The sequence below is a fragment of the Oenanthe melanoleuca genome, chromosome 14 (genome assembly GCF_029582105.1).
Source record: "Oenanthe melanoleuca isolate GR-GAL-2019-014 chromosome 14, OMel1.0, whole genome shotgun sequence".
In the NCBI taxonomy this organism is placed as follows: domain Eukaryota; kingdom Metazoa; phylum Chordata; class Aves; order Passeriformes; family Muscicapidae; genus Oenanthe; species Oenanthe melanoleuca.
The window spans coordinates 4,367,201-4,380,319 of record NC_079348.1 but is presented as its reverse complement, the minus strand read 5'-3'; the positions used below and the strand labels follow the sequence as shown (position 1 = coordinate 4,380,319).

Genomic DNA, 13,119 nt, shown 5'->3' with positions numbered 1-13,119 from the left:
TGCAGAAAAGCCCCTCCTGCAGAGCTGCTTCCTGCTAAGTGCCCGTTCTCCCGTGCAGGGCAGGTGAAACAGCTGCTGGCACAGCGGGAAGGCTGGGAAAGCATCGGGGGAGAGCTGCCAACAGCCCTGGGGAGGGGGAAGCAGAGGCGGGATGGAGGGGCTGGAACAGCCTGGGAGAGGGCACTGGGAATGGTTCCCTGCAAAAGGCTGGCAAGCCTCGACTGGAAAAAGGAAAAAGGAGGAGGAAGCAGAGCACAGAGGTCACGAGGAGAGAAGAGGAGCAAGGCTTGGGTGAAGCCCTGGCAGCCTCAGGAGCTCACCTTGGCTCTGTGGTCATGGTGCAGACACAGACTGTGATAAGCCCTTCTCTGCACACGCTTTAAAATCTAAGTACCTTATGAATAAGTAATAATCCCTTATTCCCAGAGCCATAATCTATATTTAATTAAGAAAATAACTAAACGGTGGCAGTAAAAGGGGCTGTGTGGGGAAATGGAGAGAGGAACGTGTCAGACAAGAAGGGGAACAAACAGCCTCAGCATGGCAGAGGCAGCACAGCTATGAGGCCATGCTTGGCTGCAAACACAGGGTAACCTGGCCTTCAGAACACCTGCCTGCAGCCAAGGCTGCCTCAAGAAACTTCTTGGGTCAACAGGTGGCCAAGAGGGACTCAGTCACTCACATGCAAGTGTGGAATTTCCTGCTGTTCAATGGTGCTGGATTGTGCACAGAGAGCAAGGCACAGAGGAGCCAAAGCAGCCCCACATCCTGTCTGGGAGCATTCAACAAATGCCTTCAATGCTACAACAAAACTGCCCTGCTGTGCTCAGGGTCCAGTGTCCCCTCCTGTCTGGCACTGGCCATTCCAGCCAGCTGAGTAGCACACAGGGCTGTGAGTGCTGGCCTGGAAGGGGCCATGCTGGGCCAATGCCCAGAGCATGCAGAGATGTTCATACAAGGTCTGCAGGAGCTTGTCAGCCCAGGCAGAGCCCACAGCAGTGCTCTGCTGGACCCCCCCATGCACCCCTGGGACCACCATCCTTCTCAGCACCACCCCAGCACCCACAGGCACTGGCTGCTTTCCAGGGGTCTTTGCCAGCTTGGAGCCAGTGCCAGGCCAAGACTGGAGCTTGGCTTTTCCCCTGGTGTCTGTGCTGGGATGGTGCTGATGTGAGCACAAGAGAGAACAAGATGGGCAGGAGATGGCCACAGACAGTCCAAATACCCAGCACAGTGCCCAGAGCCCTTCCAACCCCACCAAAAACACACCCCAGGTACATCCCCAGGCCTTTCCCTCCTGGCATCTTTCACCCAAAGCATTGCTGCAGCCTTGCTCTGTTAACTGTGTTTTACTTATCATTCCACCCATGGGGTCTGCAGGGGACAGATACCTCTCTGCTTCCTTGGATTGTACTAGTGGAAATGACAGCACGTTTTAAAGGTTAAGTTAAAGAGAAGAAAAAAAATCTCAGTCCACATACTATACATTATAAATAGACCGTCTGGTTTTTAAATTGAAAACCAGCAATAATCACTGCTAAGAGCCTGCTGAACAAAACCAGCCTTATTACCACTGGGACAAATTCATATTTAGCAAAAGAACACAAGTATTTTTAAGCTGCTCTTGAGCTCCCCAAGTTGCTAATGTCTTGCTGCTTCCCCTGGCAGGGGTCCCTGGGAGGGTGACACAGCCACAGCAGGGACACGTGGGCAGTGCAAAGTGGGGGCAATCCCTCAGAGGAAGGTGATTTGGAGCAGGCTCAGCTAAGCCAGGCTGCAGAGAGAGATGCCATCAGCTTTTTTTAGCTGCACTCTTTTCCTCTAGCTGTTGTTGGATGGTAGGGAGACAGGAGGTCTGGAGAAACCTGGGGGGAGAAACCTGGGGGGAGATGAGGGGCAGGCATGGGACAGGCTGTGCTTCAAGAGGCACAGCCTTTCAGGCAAGCCTGTCTTTCCATTCCTCTAAGGAACAGAGAAAAGCACAACTTTTAGGGGACATGGTGTGCACAGAGCACAGTGGGCAGCTGTCCCTGTGCAGGCACTGCTGAGGTGAAGGAATGGTCCAGGACAGGAGGGGCAGGAGCTGCAGGGACTTGTTGGATTTGGATTATCGAGGGGGATAACAGAGATAACCACCTCACTTTCCCATCACAGCTGTCACACTGCAAGGTCAGGACATGGGCAATAAATGCACTGAAGGAAGTGCAGGGATGGGATCCCCAAATCTACCTGCCCTCCACCTTTTCACCAGAACAAGTGACCAGGGCAGGGAGGTGGGTCTGCAGAAACTGCCATGGGCAGCAGGGTGCATCCCAGAGGGATGAAGGGCATTGCTGCCAGGCCTCAGGGCTGTCCTGAGGGTGCAGAGCAGGCTGAGCTCTCACACAGCACAGACACAGAAAATTAAAGCAGCCCCATGCCAAGGTCTGAGATCTTCCTTTCCTCTCTTCCCAGGCCATGGTACAGCGAGATCACTAAAAGCTGGCTGCTAAATCTGATCTGTGCTGTACTTTGGGAACAGCAAGGTACCACAGAAGCCATCAAAGCTGCAAAGGTGGCTGCCAACCCAGAGCCAGGAGCATGGCTCGAGCAGGTGGGGAGGTAACACCCTTTCATCTGGGTTTTGGCCCCTGAACCCAAGGGCTGGACAGCATTAGCCACCAGTGCTCTGGAGCCAGCATCTGAATGGTGCAGAAGAAACTCACCCTGCTGGAGCCCTGGCTGGGCACTGTTTCAGGCACAGCTGCCAGCAGGCTCAGTTGGCCTGTCCTGTGTCATGATCAGCACAAGTGATGTGGGACTGAGCACTGCACAGCCCTGGCCACAGCAGCAGCTCCTGCAGCTGGGAGATGGGGATAACTGGGTCTTCCCTCTGCTGCAGCCTGACTGTGGCCACTGCTGGGGAAGCACAGACTTGCAAGGCTGATCTACCAAATCATGCTGACTGCCCCATGCTGCAAGTTGTCTCTGAGTGCAGCATGCAGGTTCAGATGTTACAGAGAAATTAGAAAGGTGTAGCCTTGGAAGGTGGAGGAAAAAGGAAAGGAACAATTTAATAATGAATATATTATGTAGACATGCCATGCCTCTTGCCTGCTGGCATGGATTAATAAATCCATAAATCAAAGAGGAAGGAACTGTTTTTAATGCTGGAGATGGATGCTGGTCCTCAGAAAATTGCTAAGGGGGCATTAATGAGGAGACACATCTGGGAATGGCTCCAGGTGCATTGGCTGCATGCACAGGAAATGCTGCAGTACTGCTGTCAGCTAAAAATTATCCCTGTGCTGTGGGCACTTGTGGTCCATGAGGAACCACAGATCCTCCTGTGGAGGTGCTGGTGACACTCAGGGAAGGAGGACAGTCCCTTGGTTCTCTGCTCCATGAGGCAGCTCCTTCCCTCCTCTTGCACACCAGGAGCTTTGGCCCCATCCTTTGACTTTGCTCAGCAAGGTCCACACAGTCTAAGAGAAGGGACAGACTCAGCCTTATTGGAATGAACACTCAGCTCCTCCAAGGTTCACCTCCTGTGACAAAGCAGCCCCAACTTGTGACAGCATAGAAGAAGCAGCTGCTGTCTCAGGGTCCTGGCAGAGGGATGGAAACCCCAAGGATGAGATCCAGAGAGCTGCTACAAGCAAATCCATGTGGCAACATCAGAAAGCCACGCTGGGGCCGAGCTCACAGGCAGACGAGCTCAGCCCTCAGAGAGCAGGGAATTGCTATCTGTCTGTGCCTCCCTCTGTTTTCACTGATTTTATTGTGTTTTGTTTAATTGAATCACACACACACATGCACATAAAGCCCCAGCTCGTGGTGTAAAGCCTGTAAGGAAATGAGCAGCACATTAATGTTCCAGGAGCGATGCTGAGAGACACGACACTGCACGAGCTGAGGGCAGGAGAGAGGCACAGGAGGAGGCAGGAGAAACTGGCAGACAGGGAAGAGGGAGTGCAAAAAGGATTTTCCTAGGGGAACTGGAGCCCAGAGAAAGCAGAACAAGGAGAAGTGAGAGGACAGCACAGGTGATGCTGGTGGTTCCCGTGGTCACTGTGCCCAAACTCTCACTGATCCCTGTGTGCAGCAGCTCAGAGCACAGGGAGAGAAAGCTCACACAGCCTGTGGCCAGAGGGTGGCTGGGCTCAAGGGACATGGCTCAAACTCCATCACTGCTCCAGGGCTCTCCTGCCCAAATATGAGCAAAACACTCCTCTGGACCCAGCATCCAAGTCCACCAGGGCCACCAGCATGAGCAGCTCAGCCTCTCCCTTCTGGTGTGGCCATCACATCCCTCCCTCAGCTCTCAGCTCAGCCAGGACCCCCACTCCCCTTCCTCTTGTCCCATCTGGTGTACCTGCAGCTCCACACAAGATGCTCATCCTCAGGAAAATACTGGATACTGAGGAATGATGGACATGAGGAATGATGGACATGTGCTCCAGCACTTCCCAGGCTCCTGATCCCCAATGGCACCATCCAAACCCTCAGCAGGCTGTGACCACAGTGCAGGGGGCAGGGACACACAGGGGAAGGAGCATCTCCAGGACTGTCTGTGCAGACAGGCAGCTCTCTTGCCCCTCCTCACCTGCCAGCTCCCAGGAGGCAGCACAGCACTGATCAGCCACTCCACAAGGTGAGCTGCTCTCCAGTACTGAGAAGTGCAGGGTTAAAGGATTCTGATTATCCTGCCCAGGCTCGCTGTGACAGGCCTCACATGTGTTCAGTCACATCCAGATATGAAGCCACTCTGGAAACCAAGACATTTATTCAAAGGAGCAGCAGCACTGCACACACATCTGCCTGTGTAAAGCAGAACTTCAAAAGGGCTGACAGTCACAGAGCCCAGCAGTAACCTTTGGCTAATTAGCTGTCTTGATTTTCTTGCAGTTTATTTTTATACTTCTTGGGCTCTGAAAAGCATTTACTGTAATGTCAGAAAGGCCAAGGTAAATATAAAGCTTTCTAGCAATAAGTATATCCACCCCACTGAGCTTTTGGGACTGACAGCCTCAGTTTGGTGTGGGCCAGGTGGAGTGACAACACTTTGCTGTGGTTTTTGTCTTGCACAGGATTTACTGAAACTGTGCTGGTGGAAATGATAAAGGCACCTGGGGCAAAGCAGGTGTGGGCATGGAGCACAATGAGCACAGAGCAGAGGGCACCTGCAATGGTGCTTTGCTGAGGTCAAATCACAAATGAGCAGAAAAGACAGAGGGGTGAGGAAGTCTGCAGGATGCAAAGCCATGAGCCAGCTTGCCAAGGAGCAAGGTCATGAAATCAGACAACCAGAAAGGTGGGAGTGATGCTGAACCTGCAGGGAGAAGCAGGTGGGACCCCATTCTAAGCACTAAGGAAATCATCAGTGGGAGCTGCACTGCTCAGGGAGCCTGTAGAAGCCACAGAGCCTTCCTGCTCCTGGACAGAGGAGAAAAAAGCCTGGAAAGATGCTTTGCTTATACCTCAGTCAACAAGGGATTTTCAAGTCCCACTGGGGTGGAAGATAACAGTGCCTGCTGAAGCAGGTCACTCTGCTCCCACCCAGCTGTGAGGCTGTGCTCCATGAGTGCCACAGACACCCTGGGACCCTTGTGGCTCTCTCTGGCACCCCAGGGCTTCCCTAGCCTGCTCTGAAGCTGCTGCTGCCTCAGCCACCCAAGATGAGCATCCTGATGGACACAACAGCCACTTCCAGCAGCAGGTACCCTGCACTGCCACGGGCACTCCCTTACAGACACTATTCCAAAAAGTCCTCGAGGCTGGGCAGGTTTCCCACCCATATTTGCTGGAGCTGTGCTCTGGGGGATAGCTGTGGCCCTGAGGAATCAGCACTGGGCTCAAGGCAGGGGGACCTGCATGGGAAAAGCCCCACTCTAGAAGAGAACAAGAAGCAAGACATCAGGGAGGATCACTGCTTCCATAGTGGGTTTATTAGCAGAGAGAACTCTGCTCCTAACTCCATCTCTCTGCAGAGTCAGTGACTCCTCCACCATGTATTACATTTTATTCTATAAGTGCAAAGCAATTTCCATTGAGGGTAGGGACAGTGAAGCACAGAGAAAGAGGAGAATAATATCTCATCTTTCTTTAATCCCCACCATCCCAAAGGATCCTGGTGGCATTTGCTTTACTTTCTATATGTATGCACAGTTAATTAGCATTACCACAGAACTGCAGGTATTCTCAGACTTAGTGCAGGGAATATCTTGTAATAGAAGGGTAAGCAAATTGTTTCTGCTGTTTCCATTACAGCCAACTTTGATTATCCAGGGTAATGGGATAACAGGGACAAAGCAAAAACATGGATAACATGAGACCTATGCAAATTAATCTGGGGGGGGGGGGAAAAAGTGATGCTGAGAGTAATGGAGGAAAGAAAGGTCAGTGATGCTGATTAAGGAACATGGAGATCCCAGTGTTAGCTCTGCCTTAAGCTCACAAATCCATACACAATGGTACCTGGGCACAGTAGTTATGGAGCAAATCTACAGGGCTGTCACTGTGAGAGGGAAGCAGAGACATCCCCTGCACAGCACAGCCAAGCTGCAGCAGAGGGAGGCGAATTGCATTAATGCCTAGCATTTCAAAGCCTCTCTGTGAGGGATTTGTCATTAAAATGAATAAGATTTGGGCACTCAACCCACCTCCTCCCTACATGAGCAGGAAGAAGCCCAATTTAAAGGTCAGCATCTTAATGGTTTTTGCTGTGTATATACCAGGAGAATTCCTCTCCAAACAGAAATCCAGCACCTCCTTGGTGAGCCACAGCCACTGTTTGAAGGAGCACAAGAGCTTCCATAGCTGAGGAGGTACAGGAGTACACACAGGTGTAGCTTCTATGTTAACAGAGGGTGGGAAGAGGCTCCAACTTCCTCTCCTTGCAATACAGCCCAAGATGAGGAAAAGGAACAGCACTGGAGCTCCAGATTCACTCCACTCTGTCAAAGGGGATGTTCAAATCCTTGGCACCAATATCGTGGAGGCAGCACTGAAAAATCTCTGGTGGTGGGTGGATAAAAAGGGCACCAGTGGAGATGAGACAGAAAGAAGAGAGGGAGGAATCTTAGAGGAAAAAGAACCTTCTTAATAGATTTTATTGATTTAACCCAAAGAGAGAACAGTAGGGGGAAATATATGCCATTTAAATGTAAACCAGCAATAAAAATAATCATTAGAGTCATAATCTCAATCTGTTAGCATTTTATGTAGAAAATATCTTAGTGGGAAATATCTTCTGAGTAAACTATTTGCATTTACTTAGTATAAAGGAGCCTCTTAAATATAACTCAATCATTATAAGGGACTTTTTTGCAGGGGTTGTTATCAGTACTCAGTTCTTGCAAGTGCCTCATGATTTCACAGCCCCTGTAGAGCCTGACTTGGAGAAACTGCTGGCCCACCCCATTTGGGATCTCCTGTCCATGTCCCTGTGGATGTTCCTGTTTCCATACTGGAAATACCTGTGGATTTCAATGGCAGCTAGAAATCCTCACTGCCCACCCAAATGGTGATGTGACTTAGTGACTGGCCAAGAGTCCTGCATCGCTTGCTCAGATCCTGTGAGCTCTAATTGAGGAAAAGTAACTTCAGAGCATGTTCCAGGCCCTGCATATCCCAGAAGATATGAGAACCACCTACCTGACCATCCCTTTTAGCTTTCCCTTGTGTAAAAGAAGAGGAAAATGAGGGTTTTTCCCTTTGTGGAGGAGCTGCAGGGCAGGGAGCCGTTTCCTGGTGCAGGAGGGGAGATTGGATATGTCCATCTGTATCTCAGAAGGAGCTTTTCTGGTCTGTGTCTTGTCCCCAGGATCAGTCCCCGTGGGGAGACAGCTCTGCCCACGTGCAGGTGCTCAGGGGAGGTCACTGTCCCTGTGACTCCCATGCCATGTGCACCTCAGCCACAAAGAAAGGGATAAATACCCTCTTCTGCCTGGGGACACCTTTTAATCTTCTTGCTAGATTTTCATACACTAGTCCGGACTCCCAGCTGGGCCAGCCATGATCTCATTTAGTACCCCATGCACAGAGGCAGCTAAACAAGGCTGCTAATTTATGCCATGGACTGGTAGGGCTGGGGATGCTCTCACTGGTGGCACTGGGGGTTCTCACCACCCTGCAGCAGCCACACCTTACCCCAGAGGGGAGAACATCCCATGGAGACACCTGGACCAGCATCCCAGTGCTGGGAAGCTCATCAGCCCCTTGCAGAGCTGCTGGTGGCAGGACATTTGTTTTAGCAGGTGCCAGAGCAGCATTTCTCCAGAGGGCAGCAACAGCCAGGGCTCCACACCGGTGCAGAAGGCACTGCAGCTCCTGGAGGGAGTCTGACCCTGTGTCCACAGCCTGGGGGGCTGGTCTGGCCCTGTGTCCACAGCCTGGGGGGCTGGTCTGGCCCTGTTTTCACAGCCTGGGGGGCTGGTCTGGCCCCTGCTGCCCTGCTCATCACCACATCTCCAAACTCAGTGCCCCTCACGCTGTGTGGGTAATTCAGGCTCACAAGGGGGTTATTAAAATCCATTCAAAGCTAATGTCAGCCACTTTGGTGTTAATGTCAGTGGCTGAGAGACACAGCAGGAGTGGGTGGAGAAGGGCTTTGATTTCCCCACTCAGATTTCCAGGCAGGGTGGGCTTGGCAGGCAGGGATGGGGACAGTGGCAGGTGGGAGTGCGAGGTGCCACATGCACACACAGGCAGGTGGGACTCTCAGTTTAATCCCAAACATTTCACTCCATGTTCTGCTTGACAGCATCTCTCCCTGGCTGGCCATTTCAGAGGCATGTTCTCTGCCAGGATCCCAGCAGGTGAGTCTGCCTGAGCACTCAGCTCTGCACAGAGCCTGGGAAGGGGCTGTTGGTGTTGCTCCATGTGGGATTCCATCATCAGGGATTTCAGGTACTCAGGCACTTCCCACCCAGGTGCATTTGGAGGTTCAAACCACATGCCCCAACTTCAGCCCCTCAAACCTGCTGGGGTTGAAAGCAGGGCTGCAGTTTGCCCACGGTGAGTGCAAGCCATCCCCTGGATTTTGAAAAAATCCGGGTAATTTCAGGATATGGCCAGCATCATGCAGGCTGAGATAAGAGTAATCAGAGCTCAGGGCCCTAAGCTGATTCCTTGCATATGACAAGAAGGAATTAGCCCTGTCTCTCCACCCCCTGCTGCAGTTTGTACACATGGGCACACACCTGCAGGGGCTGAGCCACACGTGTGTCCCCATGCTTGCCAGGATGACAAGGCTCCTGTGCAGGCACTGCACAAGTCCCAAGGGGAGGAGAAGGGGCACAGACAGCAGAGGAAATCTGATCCAACCATCATTCCCAGGGCAGGCATTGGCACCCCACCTCCCTGCAGTGCTGGGAACCCCCAGGTCTCCTTCCCACAAGGTCCTGCCCTGGCTTCAGCATCTGTTTGCAGCGGGGATTCCTCCAGCTTGGCTGAGAAATGCTTTGCAGTCTCTTAATAGCTCATCCTGCCTGGAAGCTTTTCCTCATGTGTAAATACAATGTGTATAACAGTGGCCTCATTTCCCTCTATAGGAGTGCATCAGATGCAGCTAAAGGTACTGAGGATGGCTTAAATGATCCAAGTTTAACATTTGGTTATGTAGGCTGAATATTTCAGTGAGATTTTAGGTTAGAAGTTGCTGTAGATGGAGCCTGACCTCCTAGACAGTGATTTTACCCAGGGATTTAAATCAAGCCTGACCATTAAGTTTCATCCTTTTGACAGACAAAAATGAGTCTGGTTCATAAGCAAGGGGGACAGCTGCTGAAGGCAGACTGGTCACAAGCCACAAGATCAAAGTGTTGAACAACATCTCTGAAGGGCAGCAGGTCCTGCCTGATGATACTGCCACAAACCAGGTTATTTTGCTTTAGCTAGTCTGGCTTGTGAAATGAGGGTAACAAGCAGTTCTGAGGTCAAAGCCAGTGTTCCAAAGCAATTTTTGGTGCTGCTGTTTTCACCTAGAAAATAGCTGCTGTTCAAAAATCAGCAGTATTAGTGAAAAGTGAAACTCTGGTGGTTGCCAGCAATCAGCCAGAAGGGGCAATGGGGTGGTTTAGGACAATGGAGATGTGTGGCACTAGAGACCCAAGTCCCACCCTGTGTCCCTGGGGAGAGGGGCCAGGGGGGTGACAGAGTTGCATGTCCCTGCAGCTGGCACCACGTGGCAGGTCACCAAGCAGCCGAGAGCGGGAGATGATTTCTTCTGCCAGTTTTCTAATTTATCTAATGAGCAAGAAAATAAATCAAGCTGACAGTCACCCAGGTGGTTTTGAGCCTCAGCTCCTCGCAGTCCCCCTGTTCTCCCAGCCCATTTTATAACAGGGTTACAACCCGAGGACACAGCACTAACTCCTGCTATAATCTTTTCTTTGCCAACGTCACTTAGCAGATGGAGTCATTTAGATGTGCTCACGTTTAAATGAGTGGCTTGCCCTGAAAGGGACAGAGCTGGGGCTGCTGGCAAGGTTTTCAGGATCGTTAGCCTAGAAAATGCTTAGCAGGGGAAGGAGTTGGCAGGCAGATTTCACGGACATGGCACCGCTGTCCTCTGCCAGCAAAATTACAAGGCTCAAATCCTGGAGCTGCACGGGGCCAAACCGTCCACAGCAAACAATTTAATTGATGAATGAAGTGGAGTGCCCAGGAGATGGGTTTGAGTCATCTGCTCACTGCAGGAAGCTGCTTGGAGAAGGGTTTGCCCAGTCAGGGATGGGATGGGGCTCCCTATGGGGGGAACCCTCACCAGAGCCCCCTGGGCACCTCCTGCCTGGCAGAGCAACCCAGGGCTGCCAGCCTGGCTACCCCAGGCTTGCCCATCCAAGGCACTTAGAGCTGTTACTGCTCCTCAGCCCTCGTGGCTGGAGCAGTGATGGGACCACACAGAAGATCCCAGCACCAATCTAAACAGCAAGAGCTACTTTTCAGCTCCTGCCAGAAATTCCACAGCAGCCTCAGAGGTCTCTCCTCTCCAGCCCCCTGACCTCCTGCACAGGGCTACCTCCATAAGCTCCTTTCATTTGGTCAAATAAAGTAAATTAGTTCTCCAGCTCTTCCAAGGAGAATAGGCATAAAAATGTACATTGAGATGAATGCTTACAACCCTTGAAAATACCTCTTGCTTGTGAAAAGCCTTCTGAGGAATGAATAGAAGGGACAATGATGACCAAAAAAGGAGGAAATATTGTTCATGCTGCCTGAGCAGCATTTGACCCAGCCCTTGCAAAGGCTGGGGAGAAAAAGGAGGAAGAAGGCAGGGAGCTGAGACACTAATGGCAATCATTGCTCTGTTGGGAGCAATAGCTCACAGTGTCCATGGAGATCAATCTCAAATTATTCAGCCTAATAGTTCTCAAAACAAACTCTTATTCTGCTCCTTTGTGGCAGGCATGAAGCTTTCTCTGCAAGGCCCATTTTACATCTTAGGTAACTCAGTGGAGGATGGTGTAACACTCCATTGTGAAATCCCTGCAGGAGCCTTTGATGCCTGGCATCTTCCAGACGAGATGCAGAGCTTATCAGCTCAAATAACACAACTGCCTTTTATCCTTTGTGTCCCAAGCCTGTTTTGGCACTTATATTTGTAATTCATTGCCTGCCTCTGGGTCTGGATCCATCTGGCCAGGCTAACTGTCTATCTGTCTGCATTGCTGAGATATTTGTGTCTGCCCCAAGGGACCTGAGCACCTAAGCTCAGCTTATCTTCATTGATGCTTAGGATCCTAATTGGTTAAAAGTCATTTTGGAAAGGTGGTCTTAAGGGCTTGTAGATGCTTTCAAGATGACTTCCCCCAGGCCAGGCTGTCCATCTTTCCCTGGGACTGCATCCCTGCTCTGCTCTGGCTTCCAGGGATGCTCTTGCCCCTTCCAGATCAATGGCAGCTCACAGACCTGCCTGCCTTTCTCCAGCACTACATTTCCTTCAAAAAAGGACAAATGAGGTGGAAGAAGAAAAAGGTGAAAACATGATAATAGCTGTAGGAAAAGGCCGCTGCTGAAGATTTGACAATGCTGGAAATAGAGGCTCAGAGAAAAGTTTTTCTCCAAAAAATTATTCTTTTCAATCTCAACAGCACACTGAGGAGAAGTTAAGGCACACTTTTTAGCACCTTTTGTACTCAAATTCAAAATTCACCTGTCTAACCAAGCAACAACAGAAATAATATTTTTTTTTTTATCCAGCTGCACATTTTGCCACAGAAATTTGTTTCCATTAAGTTATTCCCTTTTGTCCTCTTAGAAAGCATATTTTAAATAATAACAGTGTAAAAAAAAAATTACACACTACCCAAAAAACTCAAACCTGTCAACCGTGCACTTTTATACAAAAGTTATCTCCTTTTTCAATGGATTAATGAAAACCCTTTTCATAATGTCAAGGTGGAGATGAGGAAGAAGGAGAAAATTTCAAAGTGCCCAGCACAGCTAATCATTTGAACAGGGAACATGGGGCAAAATCTGCTCTTAGAAAACTGAGCTACAGCTCCAACATGAACCTGATGTTATTTTTCTGCTTTGTAAAACAGAATTTTGTAGAAGTTGGGATGGAGGCACGTACTGCACTTCTCATCTGCAGGGGAGAATTAATGTGCTTCTTCTTTATTCCCTAAATCTCACAAGAATAATGTGAATTCATTCTTTAAAAAAACAGAAGTTAAGTATTCCACCACGATAGCTTTCACTGGTGCCACACTTTCAGGAGTGCAGCAGCCACAGCTCAGGGATTCCCCAGGGAGGTCAGCACTCGGAGAAGAATCCCACCAGGACCCACCCCACGATCAGCAATGTGAGAAACACAGCCCTGCCTGTGTCTGCCTCTCACTCTTTCCTGCTGGGAATGAATTCCACAGGCTCCCCTTCACCACTCCTGGGGAGGATTCCCAGCTCTGCACCCTCCCCACAAAGACCTGCCCCATCCCTGCTCCTCCTCCCACTGCAGAGATGCCATGGAGTGCACCCCTCACCTCTGGGCAGCGTGTCACTGCTGGCTCCAGCACAGTCCTGGCAGGCTCCTAGCTGCTGTCCTCAGGGGCTGGGAGGCACACTGGACACGGCATCAGGGATCCCACCAGGTCACCAAGCCCAGTATTTAAACTGCAAGGATAAAACAGAAAGCAT

The 13,119-nt window shown here is 50.7% G+C and overlaps 1 protein-coding gene across 3 annotated transcripts in view; it reads right to left on the bottom strand.

Annotated features, from left to right (window-relative positions):
* ELFN1 (extracellular leucine rich repeat and fibronectin type III domain containing 1) overlaps nt 1-13,119 on the bottom strand; it is a 95,690-nt gene that overhangs the window by 26,487 nt on the left and 56,084 nt on the right. For 2 of the 3 annotated variants that reach the window (XM_056503230.1, XM_056503229.1), the window contains exon 3: nt 12,966-13,095. The exons of the other annotated variant lie outside the window; for it this stretch is intronic. The gene's annotated coding sequence lies outside the window, so the exon portion shown is untranslated. The remainder of the gene's footprint in view (nt 1-12,965; nt 13,096-13,119) is intronic. 3 annotated transcript variants of the gene reach the window in all.